Below are 21,083 nucleotides of genomic sequence, written 5' to 3'. Positions count from 1 at the left end.
GCTTGAATTTCCATGCCGGTGCGATACTGGATGCACTGGGAGGCTGTAATTGTTCCAGCTACTATGAAACGCCAAGGGAGATTGGGTTATCGGTACTTGTATATTGGCATGATTTTATGGAAGATGACAAAGCGTAAGCCAGCGCAGAGTCGGACGTTATTCGGATTGTCTCGAATAAATATCTGTCTAAAATAGTTGCACGAATGAATATCTTTTAGTCGAACGTTTTATTCACATATTTTATTCGATTGCCTCATTCGAGTATTATATTCGAATATTTTATTGGTTCGTATCAACAAAGCTTTATCGTGACGTTTGGTACAAACACAGAACACATGCTTAATTTTTACAAAGTTTTCGATAGAATCTTCGTTCATTTTCTTAAGAATTAAAAATCAATTATAAAGCCTACGATCTGACAATTTAAATAAATGCAGAAGATGTGCTCCGTTTTCACAAAATTATCAAAATTAAAGAATTGATACTATCAACCGATGGAAGTTTCATTCAGTCTCTTAGATTTCCACAACGGATTTACATTCAAAGAGTTGCTAAAAATAGAAGTATTGTCTGAGCAAATATGCTCAAATTCGTTCGCAAGCAACACGAAATATAAATACAAAATTAAATTCAGTACGTTGGAAGAAGTATCTTAGTTTCGAAGATAAAATAGTTTCGCGTGCAAAGGGTTGACAAATAATTAGATTTCGAACGGACCAGAAGCTTCTAAAAGTTCCAATGACTTTCGTATTAGCAGTGTCTTAAATTGCATAATTTATCCGAGTCTATCGCATTCGTCTTCATGACTTTTTCACTGACAAATACGTAAATCCTACATGTTAAAATTCAACGAATGCATTAACTTAAATTTTTAGAAATTGTGACGTGCGGCGTTTTTCCTTACAGCCACCTAGACCCGGCTTGTTTAAGCTCGCGTCAGCATACCGATTCACGCAGAGATACCACGACAACGTTCGCGGACATCTCGCCAATTTAGTCGGCGATGAAATTGCGAAAAATTTCCGCGAACGGCAGCACGTCCTTCTGCGTTTCCCGTCGAATAAAGTCCGCGGCAGCGCATGACCCACTACGATTCCGGGAAAGAAATTAATGTACCGCGACTGCATAGGCATTGTCTGGTTCGATCGCATCGTTTGGTTTCCCTGAACCACGTAATTCCCGGTAATGCTGCTCTCCCATGGAACAACGGACGAGAGAAACGTTATTTTCCCATTCGGTCCGTTCCTCGTTCTCTCTCTCTCTCTCTCTCTCTCTCTCTCTCTCTCATCGAGGTTCCGCGGCGCGCCCTCCGCTGCGTTGTCCACAGGGTCCCTTCGTCTCTTTACGAACGGCTTATATCGCGACGTAAATTTGTCTTCGGGTTTTCGCCCGATGGAAACGAGACGCCATTTAATGCGATCCGCGAGTACGTTTACTGCTTCGTCGTCGGTCCAATTAAAATCGCGCGCCTCGCCCCGTCCGTCGTTGTATCGGGTAACACTTATTAAAGTCACCGAGGAACGCTTAATCGTCGGAGCTTCGTTACCGAACGCGTCGCCGAGAAATTAAAATTCGCATAACGAACCGACCGTATCCCTTCCCTGCCACCACCGCCACCCCTCTCTCCTCTCCCTTTTCGTTTCTTTCCACCGAGAGAACTCGCACACACGACCGGCATGGAATTCCTGGACGGCATTCGCGGCTGGAGCTCATACACCGCCTGCGGAATCGCCGCAGGAATTCCATCGGGACCAGAACATTTCGGCGCTGATCGCTGCCATTTTGCCTGGCGAACGTTCAACGGGTGCTTGAACCGTCCGCGATCGCAGATTTTTTGATAAGAGGACTGCTAACGATATATTAAACTTGCTACCTCGGCTCGATGATGGCCCCCGTCGTCCCTTACGCACCGCGATCATCTTTTCGGATCGTCTCCGACGCGCTGCACGGCGGCTGAAAGATTCTTCGCAAGTTTAAAAGACACTTTACGAAGCAGACATCTTTTTTTTCCTTTAGGATATAAATGGATTCCGGATACCGTTGATATATTCAGCACAGTCTGTGCAGCTCTGCATTAACCCCTTGCGGTATAACAGGGTCGTTAAGATTTTATACGTAATCTATTAAATATAAATGTTATTCGCGTCTTCCAAATCGAAAGAAAAATTGCCTTAATCTATCAGAGAAATTATTGAGGACGAAGCGGCGCTAATCCACGCGGCCGCGAGAGAAATCGTTTTGCAAGTGCTTAAATGTACGAGAAAAATGACCGCAGGGAATGCTCCTTTTGAATTTCTAGACGCTAAATTCATGGAGCGAAACAGCTTTTAAGTGTATGGAAAATGGGCGGCATAATCGTCGGGATTTTAGCTTCCAAGGCCGCTTCGCTTGTCTTTCTCCCGCGATCGCGCGTTTGTTTTATTCCGTCTACGTTTCGCCGGTGATTTCGATCCAACGGATTCCACACGATTTTTACGAAAACGGCGAAACCGCGTCGGCGATTTTCCAAAGAACGTGAAATCCGGAAAATCCTGTTTACCTGAAAACTGCCGCTCGATTACGGTAGGAATTATTTGGTTATTATTTGGTTATTATATATTTGGAATTATTTGGAATTATTATGGTTATTTCATGGTGTAATGGCGACGCAGTGAACTAATGTAACGAGGAAACGCGCGTGGCATCTACTAGAAAATCAATTTCTTACCGTGCGCGCGAGAGGTAAAAGTCCGATAGACCGGACAATCCAGTTCGGTTAATTATTCAAATAAAATCTGGTGCTCGAGGAACGAAACCGTAAGAAACAACCGAGGCTCTCGGACGACTGGGAACCCCGCGGGTTTCACGCGGAACGATCTACGCAGCCGTCAGATTACACGCTGCGCGAAATCAGATGTCAAACGATTTACGGCGGCTAATCGACGGGCGGCTCTATTGTTCGCCCCGAATGCGAAAAGATGCGTGAAAGAGGGAAACAATGGGAGCGCCAGCCATGCTCGGGATGCGTTGAACTCTATGCTCGTTCTCGCGAACGAGCAGCTATATCTACGTACATAGTAAAATGTGCGCGCACACGCGTTGTGATTGAAAGAGTAATTAGACGGTTAATAGCCGCGGAGCTATCATATTCTGCATAATTAAACGCAGCCCGGGCACGAGGCTTCCCGTTTCATTCCGCTTGGACTGGATCGCTGGATCACCTCCGGAATTAAACGATTTTTTGCCAGGCATTAATTAACTATGCTGCTCGGATTTTTAGGCAATACGGAAATATAATGCTTCATTAAAATTCGTTTACTGTTCCGATACCGAGATTCGTTATTACCGAAGATTTATATCTTTGTCCTTCGCGTTTCATCTGCACGGTCGAACATTAATTAACGCGTTCGTTACGAGGCCCTGCGAAGCAAATCCTGCTACACAGTTCAAATAAGTAATGAGCGGTAATTCTGGCTAGAATATGTGGTAATGCATGCGTTCAAGAAATGACAAATTCCGCAGCTCATCGCGGACTAGGAAAAGTGTAAATGCAGTAGCACTTCGGTCAAAGGCGAATCTTATACAAAACGATCTATTGTACAAATCAATGAAAACAATATCCGGCTATTATCTGAACATTTACGTCACTCCGCTTAGCCCGGATAATCGTGGTTCCACTGCATCTTCATACAAATGGTGTCCTACAATCAGATGTTTTATTTTCAGCTCAACAGCAGAGTCCATTTTCAAAGTTACGATACTTTATAGTGGACTAAAGAAGACTACGAATCGTGAATGCGACGTCGTATATATGCGTCGCTGGTAGCGAACGTGTCAGGGCGTGACTAGACGCGCATTTTTCGCAGGCGTTTTGTACGCCGCGTCTTCCTCGCCGAGAATGTCATTTGTCACACGAGATTATCGATTGCAGCGTACAAAACGCCTTTTAAAATACCTTCTCCCCTCTGGTCACGGCCTTGAACACTGTCCGCACTACAGTGCATTCCCACGTCTCAAAGACAGAGATTTGCAAGAAACAATCCCCGTTTCGTATTGCCATTTCTTTTGCCAGGGTTCCAGCAGAATTTGCACGCGCGTCGAATCAATCTCTTCGACGCCTTCCTTACAGGCCCTCGTGAAAGTCGATTCCTGAAATCGGCTATCGATTCACGGAGCTTTATTCCTGCCCGACGAGTGCGAAACTTATCAGAGCACGGAGATACGGTCCAGTAAACTGCCCAGAAAGCGCGTACTGATTCTATTTCAATTTCTTGTGGGTTGAAACACGATACCGGGCTCAGTCTCCCTCTTTCCCTCTTTCTCTCTCCCTATCTCTCTCGATACTCGATTCTCGTAAAATCTCCCTCGTTACGCTGATGGAAGCTTAGTTAGCAGCTAAATACTAGCGAATCCTTTTAGCCAAGGATTAGGCGAATCTATTTAGGGTTTCACTTAACACCGCGCCGTCTGACACGCAGCCAAGCAGAGATCCCTTAGGCTCTAAATAGAAAAATCATTTCCGTCTAATTGGAACAAAACGCAACGGACTCGGCATCATTAGATCCTCTTTGCGGCTCCCAAAATTCTCACAAATCCACAAAAGTCTTTTCATCCCCAGCATCGATCCTCATCATCGTTCAAATCCAAAGCATCGTCGAAAGTTCGCGGAGACAAGTTCCTGCTGTGTGGACCCTGCTTCTGGCCTTTCAAAAAACCATACTCGAGTAGCATCTGGTTCGGAGCAGATCTCGGAGGGCGCCACCTCACAGTGGCAGGAACAGTCACTTCCTCTTTGTCCTCACCCTGCCAGCCACCACCGTGGAACGTTCTTCGAAGCTGCCTCGTCCTGCTCTCTCCTGGAGCCGGTTCTCCCTCGCTCTTCCTGGATCTCCCTCTCCCCAGCACTCTCCTGCGGAGTGCCGCGCCCATGTCGTCGCGGCGACGACGCTCACGAACACCGGCACCCCCCGGGCAACCCTTCAGTCCATCTCGCGAGAGGAGAGCAGCGCGAGCTAGCCGGGGGCCGGTGTTCTTTTGGGGATGAGGGGCCGGAGGACGCATAATTTCGTGACTCTGGTCTTGATTCGGACGGTCGCGTATCGAACGCCGTAGACAACGGTCGGGAACGGCAGAGAACGGCAGAGACGATGGGAGACGACGGTAGACAATGGGAGACAGCGGTAGACAATGGGAGACAACGCGAGACAGGCGTAACAAGCGGGAGACTGTCCTTGTCCGCGTGTCTGTCGCCGATCTCGCGGCGTTCGCGGCGAGGGGAAGACGCGGGACGGAGAGACAGGGAGAGACAGGGAGAGACGAGAGAGCATCATGATTTTCTCGGGTCCCGTCTCGCTTTTGCCAGTGGGCCTCGCCATCTTCCTCCGGCGCGGCGGCAGAGAGGGGGACTCGGGGGAGGGGATTTCCGAAGGGGGCACAGTCTCTGCCGTCTCTCTCTCTCTCTTTCTCTCTCTGGGATCTGTCGCTCGGCCCCGTCTCGCTCCTGCTCGGGGGCGAGCCGTACATTTGTGATCGGCTCGGGTCGGCGGGGTGAGAGAACCGGGGCGCGGCTCCGCGGAGCGAGAGGAGAGGAAACCGAGGGAGAGAGAAGAGAGAACGAGAGAGAGAGAGAGACAGGACGAGAGGGAGAGAGAGCCGAGCGAGGAGAGTGGCCGCAGCGGCGCGCGCGGGAGGGGCGAGAGGGGAGAACGTTCGCAAAGTGTCCCTAAAACTTTTACAATCGCTCGGCTTGGCTCGCTCGCTCTCGCGTTCTCGCTAGGGCTATGCTTGATGGCGTATCTTCCAATGTGAGTTGCCCATAATACTAAGATGTACGGCTGCGCCGGTAGGGGTCCCGCTTGGTCTCTCGCTCACTTACTACCTTATAGTATAGCAAACCCGAAGGCGTATAGCGCGGCGAGCGTCGAACGTACGGGCTGCTGGCATCGCCGTTTGCCAGTATTTCGCCGGTATTTTCGGTTTGCTAGTCGGATCGGCGAACCCGAGCAAACCCCGGGCCCGTTCAAGGCTGACCCTCCGCTTCGCGCGATCCGCTCGCGGCGACACGGGCTTCCTCTCGCGATCGCCGGCCCTTCCATCGCGCCGCTTTCCGCATCCCCGTGCGGGCATCGTTCCGGGCATCATCCCCGTCGTCTTCGTCGACGTTGACAGTTCGGTCGCCGGCGTGCTTCCTTCTGTGCTTCTGTGCCAGCCAAAGTTTCCAAGTTCCTCTGACACGCGGCCACGTGATTGCCCGGTGTTCGCCAGGACTCGCCGGGTCCGTCGCCAGGCTCTCCTCGTCGTGTCCGCCGCAGGGTCCGTCGCGTGCTGGTTCAGTGCCTGAGCGTCCCGACGACCGTCGACGACGTCGTCGCTGCTGCCACCGGGAGATCTCGCTGCCCTACCTCACGGTAAGCGCCTTCCACACGATACGCTCATACTGCGCCAGCTTCCGACCGCTCTGCCCGCTTTTGCGCGCTCGCCGGGCCCTCCGAACGCACGGCATTTTGATAATCGGTGCGCCAGAGGTACCGTAACGATTGCCTCGACGAGACAGTTTCGGTCCTCGACCGGGTTAGGCGAATGGAATGCCGTAGGACGGATTGCTCGACGAGCTGCGCGTCGATCAGAGGGATTAGAAAGAACCTGACGGTCGTGGTTCTAGCTTTCTCGTTTCAGAACGAACAGTTGCTTTTAGGGTAGGTCAGTGATGCTACCAACGTCTTCGAACGGATTTGTTGTTCGCATGGTCTTCAAAACAGCCGGAGAAAGCTGCTCGAATTTGTTTCCCCGTGCACGTCAACCGTGATTGACAGCTACCTATTGAAACTGAAAACATTCTGTCAGATGCTTCTTTTGAGATTCGTGCTCTCGAAGGTAGGTCTACCAACGTCCTCCAACTCTGTCAAAGAATCCAGACCAATCCGTCACCGATGCAATCCTCCATACTACTGAAAACAAACCTAAGAACCTTCACTCTGCATTCTCCCCTCGTTCTCCACCACTGCGACGACCTACCCTTCGAATTCGAAATCGTTCTACCATCTGCTTCGTTCCAAGAGCGCGACTTAACCCCTGAGACTAAATTAGCAACACTCCCAGCCTCTCGAAACCCCGTTAAAGATCAAGATCAACCATAAGGAAGAGCCTCAATCGTCGCAATGTAACGAACGCAAACGTGGCCCGTGAAAAGCCGTTCCACGTCTGTCCACCGTCGTGTTCGCGCCGTCGGATAAACAAACGCAGCCCCGAAATACTCAATTAGCTGGCTTTTTTCGCGTTCCGATGGGACCCGCGGAAAGAGCATCGCCGCGGATGCGCGAGGGGAAACGCGAATTCTTCGGGCTGCGAACGGTGCACCGATCGGCCGGCGGTGGGGATAGACGGTTATCGATTGGCGGAACGGCCGTCGAACGGTTGGCCACGCCCAGCCGGCTTCAGCGGCCGTACGTGTATCGCGACCATGCGCCATGTGACTTGCGTGTGCACTTTCGCGATGCTATGCAGGAAAATACTCGCGCAGGTCGGGATCACCGCGTTATCGACCTCCGGATGCAAAGTAGTCTCCTCGTAAATGTTTGGCAATGCCTTCATCCCCTCCACCCCCGATCCCTCTCCCCCCGAATGATCGTTTTTCGGTCCTCCGTTCCCCGCCGTCGCTGATCAGATTGGATCCGCTGTTCATACGCTGCCCGGATCGCTTCCAATCGTGTAATAATCGCGGCTTCGGGATCCGAAAAATCCGAGAAAGGTATGTGAACGGTCAAGACGATCCAAGTCTCTGGATCATTACCCCGTGCGGGGACACTGGACGCGAGTTTAGGGCCCCGGGCGCGGGTAAGGCGACCATGTTTTGCCAGTGCCTTGCTCTTTCGTTAGATACATACTCATCAGTCGCTAGACTGCGGATTTTTATGCAAAATAAAAATTGTCTGTTACAGGACATAGGATCCAAGCACTAGTTTTTTTATATAATTGATCATTTTAATCAGTTCGAATCAATGCATCGACGTTCTTAGTTTCCTTTGATCTTCACACTGTCTTAAATTGTATCTACTTATTTTTATCATAAATGCATAAAATCCGCGGTCACGAAATCAACTACAAATCACACTGTCTATTGTCCTCAAACTCTGGAAAAAATTGAACTTTTATACACCGGTCAGTAACCTTGGGAGAACATTCATTAAGGCCAACCGATATTGCTACTCTTTCAACTTCTTTTGTTACTTTTATACATTATTTAAACATTTTGCCATCGATATTCTTCGAAATCATCCTTAAGGTTTTGATCTTGTTGTTGTTATTGTTATTACCACACTTTTTTTCTTATTGCTGAGTCTATTACATTATTATTCCTGTTATTAATACTATTACATTACAGTTTTTATTACTGACACATTGATATTCTTATTACTGATACTATGACATTATTACTGTTATTACTGTTATTATCATTAACGACGCTATTACAACATCCTCTGTAACAACAAATAAACATACTATCAGTATTATTATCATCATCATATCAAGGTACTGCGTGATTTCTGCATCCGCAATATCGAACTCTCTGATTCTTCCGTCTTTGTTTTCTCTTTCTCCGGTGCTTCTATCTAGTTATTATCGCGGAAATTGCGTTGCAAGGTGCAGAGTCCTTCGGAAATATTGTTTCTTTAGTGTACGGTTCTCTTTCCTTCTGGTAAAGTCCAATTTTGCTCCATCCGTCTTATAAATATCGATATTTCGGGAGGATATTACAGTATAAAAACACTAGAGTCGTAATTGCAAATGCTTCCGTTTCTGGTGCGAGGACGCAATCATCTCTTGTAGACATCGGCCATTAGATGTTGCTAGACCAAACCGATTCTTCTCTTCTTGCTCATTTTATCAAATTCGAAGGAGTTTCGTCGTTCATAGTTTCATTGTCGCGCACCTGCGTCTCAGCTTCGAATTTCATGTTGTAATCTTCGATCGCTACTCGTTCAGGAACTCCGAACTCAATTTCCCGTTTCATTAATTACAGATTAACGACTGTGTGTGTTCGAATGTTCGGATAAGTCGTCCATCAACGCGCGACACGAAGTAAAACGAAACGCCGAGCCGGTAGCTAAGCATTGCAAATTTATACGAATGAGAATCGCCGTTTAACGACAGAAATACAGGACGAACCTATTTTAAAAGTGTGTCGAGACACCGAAAACCATTCAACACAACACCTACAACAATGGCCGTTCAGAGTCGCCGCCGCCGCTGCGTTAAATTCGATTGCGTAATTCACCGAGCATTATCGTAACTGTCCAATTTGTATGGAAATCAACGTCTCCGTTTCGTACGCGCCGGCGAAAAGAAATCTAGATAAACCGTGAACGAGCCAGGTGCGCAGCGAAAACAATGGCACATCATTTTCCGTTGAATGCTGCGTAAATCTGAGAGGCGTTAAACGGCGGCGACATTTAGTCGCGTTAAATCGCACGGCGATCACGAAACAAACGGCCGCCGTTTGATCCCACGCTTTCGAGTGCCCCGCGAGGCCTATCCAGATTGTGTTTTTCATCGTGCCGCGATCAACTCCTTTCATGACACAATCTTAACGGCATCTTCGGGCTAAATATCGCAGATTATCTTGGCCGAAAGACGACTGAACCGTCTTGTCCATTACATCGACGCGTCGAGTTCGGCGTCGCTCGCATATGGATGACATTAATTTTTGACTAGTTTCCAAATGCAAGTTTTATGGGGATATGTTCCTACAAATTGAATTTTACTAAGATGTTCGGAATGACACAGAGTTAAACGCTATCCACTATCGTAAATTTTAACTTCCTAGTTTCGGTTTCATTGATTAACCAGTTTGTTGTTTTTGACGAGCATACCTGTCATGAAGAAATGATAATAGCCCCGTCGTGCGTTCAAAGTTGCTGTTTAAATCGCGATTTTAGCGAACATTAAAATAGATTCGTGGATTTTATGATGTTTTGAACATTCGGAGACCAAGACAAAATAAAACCAACAAATGAACAGTCTGTATATTGTGGAACTTTTGCAATATATTTTCAAAGGTAGCAACAGCTAACTGGTCGAATCATCTTGATTTTATGGGAATTTTTGGAGTTGACTTTCGTCACTTAACGCGTCGATGTTATCCAAATATCTGACAAAGATCATCGTGTTGAAGATGGCAGAAAAATTGCGGATATTGTTCAGAGAAAATTGTGAAGTCCTCGAAGCGAATTATTCCATTGAAAACTTGATCTTCCGATCCGACATCCGACATTTCCGTTCGCCTAAACACGCATACAGGCATCGTACGCTTTCTCTTTTGTCTCCCTTGTTTGGTCCGCCGCTCGGGGTAGTTTCTCTTTTCTTTTTCTCTAAACATCAAGTCGGTCGGCCGTCAAGAAGTTCGAGGTGAAAGTAGGTTATGTTTTCAATTTCGACCCGAGTTTTTATACGCGGCACAATCCTTCCCTTCGGCACGAATTCCGTCGCCGACAATGCGTACGGCCCTAAACTTTCCCTTTTCCATTTTCTTTGAATTCTTGCCGAGCCTCCGTTATCCGGAATGTGTCAGCGATTACTGGAGCGAAGATGTTCGAGACGTCCGCAGTCTCATTGAAATATTTGGAATTGCATGTCGCCTCGATTTCTTCATTTTGAGCTCCTTCGTAGCTTGATGAACGCGTTGCACTAATAATAACCAACGTAAGAAGAAATTGTAGTTATTAATAATTGAAATCAATTATAACAATGTCTGCAAGCTTATGTTCATTCGTTCGTTTGATAGAATTCACAGTATTTTCAACCCCTGTAGAAATCAGCGAATAACTCCGCACAAATCTAAAATCATTTAGCCAAAGTCTGCGTGCACTTTCTTCAGTAGCAAATAAACATATGCAGAAGCTTTCGAACGAGTACGCCTTATCGTACCCGCTGTCTTCAAGATAAGCTTAGGGTTATCTTCCACGACAACGAAGTTCAGGGAGTCGCACACTGATTAATACAAGCTCCACGCTCTCCTTTGTTTATTGTTCAACTTTCTTCGTTAATCATAGCGTGTATCATGCGCCTCCATGGCGAATAATAACAACAACGAGATCTCTGTCGTAAACTCAAATAGAAATAATTATTTGGACGTTTTCAACTGTTCCGATCACCTTGAGAATTCAGAAGCCCCGAAGAAAAACGGCAATACTTTGTAAAAACGTATCAAGAATGAAATTTATGCAGCAAACATGGCGGCCGAAGCGGAGAAATTCCCAACAGTGAAATAACTCGAAAATAAACGTAAATAACACAATTATCTCGTCGTTTCGATTACTTTCGAAGTCTAAAGACCCAGGAGGATATAATTCTGGCTAAAGAAGAACAAAACTCGCGCGAGGAAAGATGGCGGTCGTAGAGGACGGCGCGTACGATTCGCCTAAGATCTTCGCATCAGCGTTTCGGAAGGTTCGAGTCGCTTTGAAATCGAGTAAGACGAGCGGAAACGATTCTTTATAGGAGAAGTAAAGCGTGCTTGGTTCGCCGAGCTGATTGCACGGCCTCAGAGCAGAGGCTCTCTTATCGCGATCGGGAGTAGCGTGCTTAAATTGCTAGTTTTTAAGACCGCCGTCTGGTTTTCCGTTCGCTAAAACGTTTCGGCCAGCGTTGCTCGCCGAACAAAGTAACAATGGAGGCGTGTACTATCCACGGCCCCGAAGATATCGACGGTAATAACGTGCAACGATTTGCATCGAAGATCGTGCATGACAACAGGTTTATAACGCGTATGAAGCAATCAGGATTTTATGCTCTTATCGTGTAATTTACATCGTATGCAAATCACTGGTTTTACGAGACGACATTCTCTCTTTCCTCTCCCGGTCCCCGCCCCCTCCGGCCACCTCTTTTTCTCCCTCCCGCGATCCCGCTGGATCGGGGAGCACTTTTTTAGCCGTGGGCCGTTTCGATGCCGAGCAGCAGGAAAACTTTCGAGGATTATCCCCCGAAGTCCATCTCGAACGGCTTACAGTTTGCCCGGGCCTCGGGGAGACGTCCGCCGTTGAACTTCCGGTTGATATCACTCTTCTTCGTCCGACGATGACGTTGCATCTTTCTTGAAGACAGCTATTATGATCCAAAGTCGACGATCAAGGGTTTCGAAAACGGTAATGAGTTTTATTTTGTGGATATCGGCGAAGAGAATATTTACGGTTGCATCGTCGACGATTTAGTATTTCTCTGTGGCGTGTCAAGCGTAATAAAAAAGGAGTGGATAGAATGCAAATCATTGAAGGTATTTACAAATGCTACTGTGTTACGTTCGACTCATCAAAATGATTAGTAGTGGAAATAATTGTCTACAAAAGTGGAATTGTCTACAGTGGAAATCTCTTGCAATTGTCTCAGATAATTTATATTCAACATAAAAATCCGCGGTCTAGGAATAACAGTAACTCTGAAATCGGTGCAAAAGGGATGAGAAGGAAAACAAGATTCATTTTTATGCATTAATATTGCGTACGGAGTGCAGTAAATTCTCCCTAATTTTCCTTCAGCTTGTAAACGAAAATAGACAATTTGGAAAGGGGAGATGCGATTATTCGAGGCTTGTAGGAAATTTTTATAGATGCCGATTGTCAACGATTATAAAAACGAGGTGCAAGACTCGAATAATCGTATCATCTCTTCCCAAATTGTCCACTTTTGCTTCCAAGCTAAAGGAGAATTAGGGAGAATTTACTGTAGTTAGCATCGACATGCAGAAACTTTCGACGACAAAATGTCTGGAGACGCTTCATCGGGAATTGGTTTTTAGTGATTTTTAGTCAATGATCGATCGATGACGAAGGTCAAATTCAGTTTGAGGTCGTGTGCAATGGATTTAGCAACTAATCGAAAAGATCAGCTGCAAAATGTTAAGGCAAACCTTTTTTATGTCACTCCTGGTATTTTCGAATGAAACATATGACTTTGGATCGCGGATTGTTATTTTAGAGCATAGATTGCACTTTTGAAGCGCAGAATACAATTGAGAAAGCATTTTTCTGCTTCAGTGAACCACGAAGCGACAGAACATTGTTGCAAGTGACTATTGAAAAGATGTCGAACCGGTTTGGTCTAAATTATCAACATGCATTGGTCACGAGACGAATGAATCACCTTTCTCTCTCATTTTCACGTTCAAATGCGTTTCCTAACGTGGTTGAAGTATTCCAGTTGTATCTCGTGCCTCACGGGAGCAGTATTCAAATTACCCTGAACCGTTGAACGTGTTCGAGACCCTCTCCGATCCAGAATGCAAATGTGCAGCAAATTTGCAATCTAGAATATCATTTCCATTGGAGATCCATTAGACTATTTCTATATTACACGTGTACGCGTGTATTTCTCTATTACTCGTACAATAAATTATGTAACGTAGAAGTACACGTGTACACATGATTAAGAATTAAACGGGTACCAGTGTACGAACAATTATACGGGGGTACAAATCAAATTAACAATCACACGGGTAACCGTGTATTAAGAGAATTAGACGCATTAAAGTACAGATTCGTCAGCTGTACTTAAACGCACGCGAAATAGGGATCTCTGCTAATAATTTCCATGTCCTTCGTAAACATGTCGGACAGTTTTTATCCGCGATAACGAGACGCACGCATACATTTACAGCCCCGCTCCCGGGAGAACATCGAAATAACTTCACCATTCCGTTCAGCTGTTTTTTGTTCGCGTTCAACGTAACGCATTCGCCTTCGCAAACATTATCCGCTCGCAATAAAGTCTCCCGTCACGGAGACCGAGGAAGAATATCCATTCTTCCAGGATAATCGGGGTTACGCAAACAGGCGGAGTGAAATATTCGTCTCTTAACGAATTTAGATCGCCCGTGGCGAGTCAGGAGCTACGGCGAGCCACGGAATCCCGGGCAAATGGATCAGAAGTTCGGTCCACGGGTCTGAGACCGCTTCGAAATATAGTATGTATTTTTAAGCGAGCGCAAATACGCGGGAACACGTTCCAAATACATTCCTTAAAGTCGAATCATCTTTCCGTTCTTCTGAAAAATCCTGGGGTTTGTTAAAGAATTGTTGTCCGACAAAGGCGTCACAGATCTTTATCGGAGGGTTGATAGAAAATTGTGTTCAACGCTAAACGCACCAAGCCGGACAAAACGACCGGTCTCACATTTTCTATTTCAAAATCCTTGAAATTGCAAAGACTCTTCCATAGGAAATGATTGAATAAATTGTGGCAAGTGTAAATAAATTCAGTCTCATCATTCTTACGTCGCATTTAAGGCAAAACGTTTGTTAATACGTAAAGATTGTAGCGAAACATCGTGAGCGACACTATTTAACCGAGTTGTGACATGTTGCGTTTAATATTGCAAGTAAAAGACCAGAATTTGGATTAAGTACAAGAACGCGACGAATTTCGTATTAAAAACTGGTCCACGCGAACAACTACGTTCTAAAAGCTCTCTCAACCAAACTCCATTCCAATACAACGCCTACTACAACTTATCAAAATCATGCAAACAGAATAAAGCATAAAATACAGGCAATTGGATGATCGAACATCAGCGACTTAACCAATTAGATAGATAACTCACCGACGAGCCTAACTCGATCTAGATTTAACGTAAACGCTTCTGATACCAAGCTTAACAGATTCAGTTTATTAAAGGATTATCCGGAGGAGCCCGAAGACTCCTGAAATCCTTCTTTCCAAGCCGACCTTCCACTTCCAAGGCAAATCTAGAGTGGCTCGACGTGCAAAGCGATAAATCTCTATCAAATGCACAGGTATTCGAATCAGAGATGCGGCACACGTGCTCGGGCCATCGCCGGCTCGCGAATAGCTTAATTTGGCCCGAGTCGACAGCTAAACGGAGCATGACCGTCGGTCGTATAGCTCGGCCTCCGCTTGTCAGCATCTAATTGATTACCGGGCCGGCGGTCCCTTGGAAAATCGAGCATCCGGACGATGCTCGAAACGGTCGGAAAAGAGCGGCGTCACGTGTACGCCCATTCGCCGCCATTGGTTCGTAACCTTTCGTGCTTGTGACCGTCGGGTTCGCGTACGAAGCACCGACCGGCAGGCAGGCAGCAAACGTGACGCGAATGTTCGATACACGAATAAGCTTCACCTTCTTCGGCGACGCTGCTGGCTCTTTCGTTTTTCGTGCAGTGCGCATGGGTATACCTGGAAGGAAGTACGCCGGCAGAGAGCCGGAGAGCAAGTGCGTAAAAGGGGGTGCATCGGGTGCACGGGATGCGCCTCGAGCGCAGTGGAAGGGTCGGGAGAAGAAGAAGTCATCCAGTGGCCGTGTTGTCCGCGGCTTCGATCGCGCGCCATCGCTGCCACGAAAACCACCGCGGCAGTTCCGATCAGTAACCGCGATAAGCCACCCCCGATCGGACAGCGCGAACCCCTAACTCGGGACAAGACAACCAGAGACGAGGAAGACAACCAGTGTCCTCGGTTAATCGGCCTTCGCGTGACCGGGGTCCGGGTTCCGAGGGACGGTTAACCCCTAATTGATCGCAGAAGCGAAGGCACGGTTTCCATTGTTTTCTCTACCGCGAGAAAGACGGGGTTTAAACGTTACTGTTACAGTTGGTTTCATTTTTGTTGAGGTGTTCGAGACCAGAAATATCGTCTCATTACGTCATTGGGATTTTTTTCTTTTTTGAAACGTGAACGCGTGTCGGTGACTGCGAGTGGAGGAATCGTCCGAACCTAATCGAATCGCCATTTGTGTCCGCTCTCGATTGGCCGAACGACCGGCTTGACCCAGTCGAAGCGACTCGTTCAGTGGCATAATAATAAGATTGTCTCGAGGGCCACGGCGACCAGAGGGCTAACTCGAAGAGCATCGCTACCGAGACGTCAGTGTTGCGGCGGCAATTAGAGCTGCCAGTGGTCTAGTGATGCTGACCGGAGGAACACAGTTCGGTGGGTAGGCATTAGGTGCATAGTGTGTACTCCCTATCTCGGAGTACCGCATCGACCATCCCCCTGCGCCCGCCCTTCCCGGAACGCCAGGATGGCGGACACGGTAGCTGCAACAGTTCACTTCACCGCATATCCATCTCTCGCGTTAGCCGGCGCAGGGCACAGGACGTGGACGAGGACGAGGATCGGGACCAGGACGAGAAGGAAAGGGGGGAAGCAGCGACGGAAGAGCTCTCGTGTGACGTTCGCAGGGGTCAGACATAGCGAAGGGGCGCAAGCGCAGTTATGTTCGTGAGGCTCGCGGAGCACATGGTCGCCCCGACCACTATTCCGCGCTCCTCCCGGCTTCCGCCTATCCCTCGGCCGGGGTTGGGACTTGTAAATAATTATGGTGGTCGGACCAGGCCGACTTCCACGGGACCAGTGTTTTTTTTTTTTTCGAAACCACCCTCGAGCGGCCTTCGACGGAATTCCTCGGCGCATCCAGCGATCCCGGTGTCTTTTTATTCCACCAAAGTTAAATTGTTTCCACCGAGATCCAATTATTTCCATCGCGATTCGACTATTTCCACGGAAAATCGAGGAAGCAGGATTTCGTTCGCGACTGGAGAACGGCCGGCGAATCGACGAGCGAGCACGAAGATGAGCTTTCGGGGAAGACGATGACAAGATAAACCGCAAGTGAATGTTCAGTGCATCGACGAGATGTTGTGACGCAAACGTGGATCGCTAATGCAGCGACCCTCCGGCTCGGGAATAATAAACCGAGCCGCTTTGAAGAGACTCGGCCAATCGCGGGGAGACTGCGCGCTGGAAATACGCGAGATAAAAGTGAACCACGCAGCGAAACGAAGATTCGGCGAATAACTCGGTGATCTATTTGTATACAAGCCTGCACGCGAAGTTTCAGCGACGAGAGCACGCTCGTTTCGAGAAAACGCGGAGGATGTATCGAGTCACAGAAGTGAATCATCGATGGTATCGAGACGGTTCGATCGCGCTCCGGGAAAAATGGCAGCTGGCGAACGTCCTTGACCTGACCCGCACAAGTCATCGATGGCGGCCGCCGACGATGATTGCCATTATCGGTTGATGCGAGCCATGCACGGGGGCCCTGTGATGTTGGAGATCGTGGTGCGGGAGTGTTCTATTGTTAGACGATCGCGTGCCGACCGTTATTGAGTGCAGTGTCCACCGAGAGATCGGAGTTCATCGATCGTGCGAGGGGTGAGTACACCGCTTTACATACGCTGACCGTTTAATCGCGTAATGCCACGCGATCACGATATAACTTTTTCAGAGGTGCGCGATCTGCTGTGTCTAGTGTCACTGAAAACGTTGCAACTGCAACTTTCATCTTTGCTATAATGTGTAGAAATTACGTGCTCTTGTTTGCATTCGGTATGTTTGCTTACTTGGAGAACGTTGCATTCGATTCGTGGACGTAAAAATATTTCAAGCGATCGGCGTGTAATTATTTACTGCTTCTTGCGCAATTATCGAGCGATTTCCTTTCGCTATTTGTAAACGATCCACAGCAGTTTAGGCTGACTAATTGGCGCCGTAATTTATTGGTTATTCAAATTTATTTAAATATTCCCGATGGTATTTCAATGGATCGTATACGAAATTAGGCTGTTCGAGATTAATTAACATAGCGTTTAAGATGGAATTAGGCCTGTATTTACGCGGAACGCCCTCCGGCAAATTCGCTATTGTTTTCCTCCCGAGTCAATGAAAATAAGCTACTCGTTGATGGCGTATAAAGTCGCTGGCTCGTTATGCGAGCTGCGAAAATTCCCATCAAGCGAACGAACGTGGATTTCTAACGGAACGATGGGACGAGGGATAATTAAGATTGCAGTAATCAATATCTAACATGCACGTTCAGCAATCACACGATTATATCACGGGCAATAAGGTGCGCGCTTGATCTCTGCTAGAAACCATAGAAATTAATTAATGCAAAACGATGTTAAACGGGCGTTTCATTGGGAGCTACGATAAGATTTCCGCAGTTTTTATTTTCCATTTCAAAGAATATTTGTTCAGGCGTGCATTTTACTGCTGCTACGCGAGCCCGTTAATTGAACTTCCTGTTCTTGCGATTCTGATGTCTGGATAGATTGCTGGTCTGTCTCGCTAAAATCGTTTCTATCGAATTTCAAGCGATCGTTGTGATTATACGTTCAATTTCTTTTGTCGGGAAATAGTTTGTTTCGAGTGTTTTTATTTGTTCGAGACATTTCAGTCTGCCTGAATTCTATTATTGCAATAAACATTCCTAAAAAGAAATAGAAAATGAATCGTAACAATGCTTGTTAGTATTTCGGAAATTGATGATTGAAAAATGTAACAGCTAAACTCCATATATAGTAAATTCTCCCTAATTAATATAATGATTGTACACAAAAATGGACAATTTGGGAAGAGGAGGGACGATTATTCGAGTCTTACAGCTCATTTTTTATAGTCAAACAAGGATAAATATGAGTCGTAAGGCTCGAATAATCGTATCTTTCCTTCCCAGATTGTCCAGTTTTGTGCACAATCTGAGCGTCAATTAGGGAGAATTTACTGTAGTCACTAAACAAGCGAGGCAACGAAGAAGTAAATCGTGCGGAGAATTTTCTCGTTAAAATACCGCCACCGTAGCTCGCATGCTTCCTCTCAAAACACTGTCGTTCTTCCACAGATGCATTCTCGAGACGCTTGAACCACCAACGGTGCCTCGAATAAAACAAGACTGAAAATTATTAGACGTATTTCCTAAGGAGCAAAGTGTCAGGTGAAGTAGAACCTAGCTATCTGCGAGGAATTTTCTAATTAAAATATCGGAATCATAGGCCACGTAGAAACCCATTAACTCCGTCATCGAATTCAGAACGCGGGGCTTTATTTGCCGTAGATTATTTCTAAGCGTATGTGCGTTTGAATTCAAATTAAGATAAAATTAATTCCAATTGTTCACGGACTACAAAATTTTCATATTTAGATTTCGAAGGGCGACGCGTTCATTCAAATTCGTATTAAAATAGAGTAAATTCGAATTGTTCAAGGAGACACGTGCGTTTTAGGCGGGAATAGGGAATTTAGACATTGAAATTCGGAGGGGCGTCGCGTTCGCTTAATATTCAAATAGATATACGAGAAATTTGAATTGTTTTAGGAAATGCGCGCACCTCGGATAGGGGGCGGGACTAGCGAATTAAAAAATTCAAATTCGGAAGGGCGGCGCGTTCGTTGAAATTCAAAGGCCACGCGGTCGAAAACGCGGCGGGAGGGTGGAAAAACAGTGAGAAAATGGAGTTCTGGACGACATGAAGCGCTGCGAGTTCATAGGGCGTAGTCCAGGGGGCATTCTGAGTCGTTGGTGGGTTTCCCGTAGTGAACGCGCGGGCTGCGACAGATCTTTTACGATTTTAGGGGAGCGGGGACAGGGCTCGGAGCGAGAGGGGACCGGCGGCGGGGTCTCGAATGCGAGGTGTAACTGTCAGTCATGCAATAAAACTTTTAACGCCTTCGTGTCCAATAAGCGTATCGTCTGCCGGGTTTTACATTGGGCGGTGTCCCGCGGCCATTACGCAGTAACGGGACAAAGCGGCGCGCTGATTGGCCGCCCGGAGCATCATGGCCGCTCTCTATCCTGGACTTCCCCCTCCACCGGATTTCAAACGAGGTTTTCCGTCCCACCGGATAGTCTTTCCATCCTTGTTTATGGTAAACCTCGCAGGGTACAGTAATGGTAGGTTAGGTTGAGGCCAGGTAACGCTCCACGGATTTCCCCTATGTTAGGGGATCCCTGGTGGGGGTATTTTTTGGCGCAACACGCTTTGCATTCTGGTAAGATGCATTTTGCATCGGCATTTTTTCCAATTGTTCGAATCTGTTGTTAATTTCGAGTAGAACAAACAGCGCAATGTTCACTCGGTTGTTTAAATTTTTGAATATTTGAATTGCCGCCATTTATTTTTGAATTACCCGATTGCCGCCAAATATTGAAACTGCGGAACGTGTACTTTAATCTCGATATACTGGTCTTTTCGATTAGGTGTCCTATTCTGGGTTAGCTTCGGAGCTGTTTCACGCTAATTTGTTAATTGATAATCTTTCTGTGGAACTATACAATCGCCTACAGCGCAGTCTCCGACGGTTCGCTCTACTCGGGTCGATAACTTGTCGCGTTCTACTTTACCGATCGTATAAGCGTCTGCTAGGCACGCTTGTGTAGCTGAAACACACAGTGAAAGAGTTCTCACCGATGAAACGTTGTTGATTCTATCCTTCGAGCATAAATTACTGTATTTAAATAATATAGTCGAATTTTTCAATTTTACTAGAATTTCTCCGGAATTAAGGAACTCTTTCCTTTTTCTTTCCCTCGAATCTAAACTTTCATTTAAGGAAATCGTTTAAATATTCGTCTATACTGCTCCCGCGCGTTTCATTTATACCGTTGCATACTTGACGATAAAAAAAAATATAACCCGCGTGATACTATCCCACCTTAAAAATGCCCGGCTCGGTCATCAAGCCACGGATTAAAATTTTAATCTAAAGAAGTTCCCAGCAAAGGGTAAAAATAAAGTTACCAAGATGTGTAAGGGCCGCGGGGGCGGCCGAGAGGAGGGGGGGTAGTAAGCTTCAATTTCGCCCCGCCTCGCCGCTGGCGTATTGGCAGCGCTGGGTACAAGCCGCAGACGAGCTTACTTTGTGAAGGGAGCGTGGGTGGGGGAACTCAATTTTACTAAAATCCTCCGGCAACGGCATACGCGGCATGAAGATGCAATGTTACCTTTTACCGGACCGTCTCGGTTACACGAGCTCTCCCTGGTGTCATCCACCAGCCACAAAAATGAGGGCTACATTACCCTGCAAAAGTTTCGCGGCGCTGTCTCTAACGGGTGAGTCCTGCAAAACCGTAACCTTACCGTTCCTGCTTCAACTGTACAGGCGAACTTCTGGGACAACCCTATGACCTATCGATCTGAGAACACCTGATCAATTCTTTCTACCTGTAAGCGGGTTAGAACCATAGTGGCGTAAGTACATTTTTCTCATTGCGAGAAGTAAGCAGTATTATTGTTTCACCGACCAAATTTATTGCTAAGATAATTTACAGTTAAATTAATTTATAGTAACTTCACAGTTTATTTCACTTGTCT

The 21,083-nt window shown here is 46.7% G+C and overlaps 1 protein-coding gene across 6 annotated transcripts in view; it reads left to right on the top strand.

Annotated features, from left to right (window-relative positions):
* Positions 1-6,245: 6,245 nt before the first annotated feature.
* Positions 6,246-21,083, top strand: part of LOC143259440 (uncharacterized) — a 475,413-nt gene continuing 460,575 nt past the window's right edge. For 3 of the 6 annotated variants that reach the window (XM_076521695.1, XM_076521697.1, XM_076521696.1), the window contains exon 1: positions 6,246-6,386. The gene's annotated coding sequence lies outside the window, so the exon portion shown is untranslated. The remainder of the gene's footprint in view (positions 6,387-21,083) is intronic. The other 3 variants (XM_076521694.1, XM_076521699.1, XM_076521693.1) reach the window with 1 other exon arrangement.

This window comes from Megalopta genalis, chromosome 5 (genome assembly GCF_051020955.1).
Source record: "Megalopta genalis isolate 19385.01 chromosome 5, iyMegGena1_principal, whole genome shotgun sequence".
Classification (NCBI taxonomy): Eukaryota; Metazoa; Arthropoda; class Insecta; order Hymenoptera; family Halictidae; genus Megalopta; species Megalopta genalis.
Note: the sequence above shows the minus strand (reverse complement) of the source record. Positions and strands in the feature narration are given on the sequence as shown.